A 5,186-nucleotide genomic window follows, 5' to 3' on the forward strand; every position below is an offset into this window, starting at 1 on the left:
GTTGCTATGAATTCAGTTTTGTTTAATTCCACGTATATAAGTGAGATGCAATATTTGTCTTTCTGTGTCTGGTTTATTTCACTTTGCATAATGTCCTCCAGGTTTACCTATGTTGTCACAAATGTCGGGATTTTATTCATCTATTAATGGATACTTAGGTTGTTTCCATATATTGGCTATTGTAAATAATGTTACAATAAACATGGGAGTGAAGATATCTCTTTGAGGTAGTGATTTCCTTTCCTTTGGGTATTCATCCAGAAGTAAGGTTGTTGAATCATATGGTAGTTCTATTTTTAACTTTTTTGAACCTACATACTGTTTTCTATACTGGTTGATACAATTTACAATTGAATGAGTAAATTAATGATTGAAAAAATGATTAAAATATGAAAGTAATGGTTTAAGCAAATCAATTTTTCTAGATTTTTTTAACTATGACTCAAAAAAAGACACCAAAAGCTATAAGCAATCATTTTTAAATGATTGAAGGAATCTTATACTGAATTACTGAAAATCAAAAAACTAAGAATACTTTTGTAAAAAATCAATAAATAATTAACAGAGTTGGGGCACCTTAATCAGCTTTTGTAAATCTGGATTTTCTTGTATTGGGTTTATTCAAGTTAAATTAATACGCATATGATTCATGTTCTCACATCTCTCTTTTTATTTTTTATTTTTTTAGTTTGGAAGTTCAGGTTTACAAAGCAAGACCATATTTCCCTGTAAACATCCAGGAAGTGAAAGCTGCCAATATCTAACTGAAATATTCAGGGGGAAAAGAGCCAAAATGTCACATGGGTGAGAAATAACTTTCAATGTCCTATCAAAGGAGCACTTCAAGTTATGTATTGATCCCAACACAAGGAAAATATGCCTAGAAATTTAATTTGACATTTACAATCAATAGCATTCAGATGTCACTGGAGCAGAAGGTAGAAAAAAGATGACTTTAAAATTACAGTCATGAATTTATAATTACAATAATGAATAAAAGTAAATTTATTAAATTAGCATTTCCAGAGTCTAGAGAAAAATAGGCATGCCACAGCATATTGCTGAAGAAATGGAGAGGGAGGATCTTGGTTTTTCACTTCAGTACCTCATATATGCCTTCCTTCTATCCCATCATTTGGGTCTTCATGCTTCACTTTTTGAGGTGTGCCTACAATCTACTGCACACTAAGCTAGTGCAAAGATTGGGCCATTAAAGAACTTTCTATAAGCATGAAACTTTTTCTCTATTCACTATCTTATCATTGTCCAAAATTCCTAGAGAAAAAGAACTTTGTGTTCTGGTGGAGGAATGCTTTGGCGGAAAAATAAAAAGCATTGCACTTAGTAGGTGCATAAGGATCTATATTGAATCAGCCAGGAGTCATTGGCATCAGTAGTGTTTACATAAAAAGGTAATCCATATAGTCACAAGACACACAAACTGGAAATAACAAATAGAATTATGTTCTTAAAACAGAAAGACTGTGATTGCACAATTTATATTGTAATCATAATTCCTTTGTAGCTTCTCCCTCAACTTGGTGAGTTCTTCCTTTTCTCCCTGGCACTTTCTCTTCTATTTCTACACATTCCCTTGATGACTTATCCAGTCTCAGAGTGCTAAGTGCCTTCCCTTTGCTAATGTGCAAAGTTACATCTCTGGCCATGAACTCTCTCTTTAACTGTAACTATTTCTTTCCTCCTGGCTACCCAGTGCACATATTTTGATGTTTAATAGGCACCTCACACTTGACATGCCTCAAATCAAAGTTTGTGATTTCACCTGCTCCAAAGATGTTCCTCTCCCATTCTTTATCTCCACAAATGAGAACCTCATCCTTAAGACAGAACCATCTTTTGACTCCTCTATTTTATCATAACTCATATGCAATCTACCGTGAATCCTTGTCATCAAAATATATACATTTGAATCTAGCCAATTCTTACCAGTTCCTCCCTAGTCACCTGCTTGAAACTATCATCTTTCACTTGGATTTTTGCAATGGCTCTCTGACTGGTCTTCCTGTTTAAGAGCTGACCCTCACCTGTAGTCTGTTAACACAGTAAGCAGAGTTGTCCTTTCAGACCACACCCTCCTTACTCTGACCTCTGTGGTGTCCCCCATCTCACTCAGAGTAAAAGCCAGCTTTATACAGTAGCTCCCTGTGACTTCACTCATCTCACCTCCTTCAACTCTCCCCCCTTTCATTCCATTTTGGCCATCCTAATCTTCTCGATATTTCTTGAACATGCCAAGCATAGTCTCATCTTGAGATGTTTGATTGTGCTGTTTCCTCTGCCAGTGATGCTGTCCCTGTAGATAATGATTTGGCTTCGTTGCTCAGTTCCTTCAGCTTTTTGCTCACCTGGCACTTAATCAGGAACGCCTGGCCTGACAGCCCTACATGAAATGGCAGTTGCCCTCTCCCCACCCACCCCTGCTGCCTCTGCATTCCCATCCTCATTCTTTGCTGTTACCCCATAGTTTTGATCACCCTCTGGTCTACTCCTCATTGGCCTGTTTTATTTACTACTAATATCTTCCCACTGGAAATAAGTCCCACGAGGAAGGAAACATTTCTGCTGCTTGTTTTTGTAACTGTATTCTCAGTGTGTCAGACAATGTTTCAATAAACATTTTGGGTGAATTAAATGGATTATAGTTATCATTCATTCCAAAGCAAAGCTATATTTGCCATTTGGAGGAGTCCAGATCTCTGGATTATTCAGCAATGTCTTACACATGATTTTGATACTACAAGACAGTTATGCACTGGGTTCCACCTTTGGGTTTGCATTTGCTAATATGGTATGAAAGAATTAAACATTGTTTTGTAGTTGTTCTAGGACATGCTATTAAAGGATTATTGAGTGAGATAACATGTGTTTGTATATGGATAATTTGGCTCCTTAAATTCTCAGAGATCTCTTTTAGCCAAAGTGGTTAATTTTGGTAAAACAACACTAGATCTTAGATATTCTAGGAAATATATCCTCATCTAAAAAATGTTTTTCAGGTTTTAAAAGCTGCGCCTCTCTTGCTCCGCCCCACCCTGAACCCAGATCCGGCATGGAGGAGGCCGACCGAATCCTCATCCATTCCCTGCGCCAGGCTGGCACGGCAGTTCCTCCAGATGTGCAGATTCTGCGAGCCTTCACTACTGAGTTGGTTGTAGAAGCTGTGGTCCACTGCCTGCGTGTGCTCAATCTGCCATGGGCTCTGGCCTCAGCCCCCTGCTACCTCTGGCCCTGTCCAACTGCTTCCTGGCTCAGGCCTGCATGGACCTGGGCTAGTCATTGGAGCTTGGCTATCAGAACTTCCTCTACCCCAGTGAGCCTGATCTCCGGGACCTGCTTCTCTTCTTGGCTGAGCGTCTCCCCTCTGATGCCTCTAAGGATGGAGATCAGCTTGCAGGTGATTCAGCTATCCTTCTCCAGGCCATCAGGAGCCAAATCTGGGACCAGCTGGCCCTGCCACCCCTCCTTTGCACTCCCAAGCTACAGCACCTCCAGGACTCAGCCTCCCAGAAACCTTTCCATATCACCAGGCTTGTCATGCCTGAGTTGAGTTCCAGAAGGGAGCCCTGGGAGTTCCAGGCGAGTCCTCTGCTGCTACCAGCTCCCACCCAGGTGCCCCAGCCTGCTAGGAGGGTGGCCTCACTCTTTGAATGCCATACCATCCAGCTCTGCCAGCACACAGGCCGGAACTGCCCTGGGGATGAGGACTGGGTCCACTGGGCACCCTGCCATCCCACCCAGGAGGATACATGGGCTTAGCGGCAACAGATGCAGAAGCACCTGGCTGAGCATCTACGCCAGACCTGGGGCTGACTAGGGGCTCCCCGACAAGCCGGAGACCTGGGAGAGCTGCTGCAGGCCTGGGGTGCTGGGGCCAGGACTGGTGCTTCCAAGGCCTCCCACTTCACACACTCAGAGAAGTTCACCTTCCATCTGGAGCCTGAGGTCCAGGCAGCCCAAGTGTCTGATGTGCCGGCCACCTCCCAGCAGCCTGAATAGGACATGAAGGCAGCTCGGGAGGTGGAGTCTCTTCGGGAGCAGCTGGAGGGAGTGAACTACAACACTGAAGAGGTTGAAGTTAACATGAAGACCCTGAGAATCAGCCTTGTGCAGGTGGAGACCGAGCATTGGCAGAGCGAGCTCAGCATGTGGGAGCGTGAGCAGGCCCTGCGCTTGAAGAGCCATGCAGTGGAGCGGCTGCCTGGCGGGGCTGCCAACCTGGCCAAGCTGCAGCTCATGGTAGAGAGTAGGGCCCAGCGGGTCTTCCACTTGGCGGGTCAGTGGGAAAAGCACTGGGTCCCTCTCCTGGCTGAGTACTGCCACCTCCGAAAGCTCCAGGATTTCAGAAAGCTGGAATCTTCACGACGGCTGGCAGAGATCCACGAACTACACCAGAGCTGCCAAAGAGGCCCAAAGGAAGGAAGAGGTCTATAAACAGCTGCTGTCAGAGCTGGAGACCCTGGCTAGAGATGTGTCCCGGCTGGCCTATACCCAGTGCATCCTGGAGATTGTGGGCAACATCCGGAAGCAGAAAGAAGAGATCATTAAGATCTTATTGGACACAAACAAGCTTCAGAAGGAAATCAACTCCCTGTTTGGGAAGCTGGACCGGACGTATGCCGTGACTGATGAGCTCGTGTTCAAGGATGCCAAGAAGGATGATGCTGTTCGGAAGGCATACAAGTATCTAGCTGCCTTGCATGAGAACTGCAGCCAGCTCATCCAGACCATGGAGGATACAGGCACAATCATATGGGAAGTTAGAGACCTTGAGGAGCAGATCGAGACGGAGGTGGGGAAGAAGACCCTCAGCAAACTGGAGAAGATCTGTAAGGACTACCGAGCCCTTTGCCAGGAGAACACTGGCCTCCTGGGGTGGGTCCCAGAGGCCTGAGGAGCCCCCAGCACTGCTCTGCTCCTGGCCTTGGGCAGGGAGTTGGGATGTTGGGGGCGATGGCCAAACACTTGTCCTAGCCATTCGTTTTGTTGGCTGCGCAGCTCCTCCTATAGCCTTGGCCCCAGACCCCTGCCCACCTGACCCCAACCCTTATCTGGGGTCATTGTCTGGAGCGTTGGAACTTGGTTGCAGTTTATTAGAGAGGGCACTTGGATCCCAAATAAATGAAGAGCTCTGTCTGCAGTCAAATAAATGTTTTTCAGGGGCACCT

The 5,186-nt window shown here is 45.0% G+C and overlaps 1 pseudogene; it reads left to right on the plus strand.

Annotated features, from left to right (window-relative positions):
* Positions 1 to 3,070: 3,070 nt before the first annotated feature.
* Positions 3,071 to 4,912, plus strand: LOC123847408 (coiled-coil domain-containing protein 22-like; annotated as a pseudogene).
* Positions 4,913 to 5,186: the final 274 nt, after the last annotated feature.

Source organism: Mirounga angustirostris, unplaced genomic scaffold (genome assembly GCF_029215605.1).
Source record: "Mirounga angustirostris isolate CCGP_5_RB_7025 unplaced genomic scaffold, mMirAng1.0.hap1 SCAF_2, whole genome shotgun sequence".
NCBI lineage: Eukaryota > Metazoa > Chordata > Mammalia > Carnivora > Phocidae > Mirounga > Mirounga angustirostris.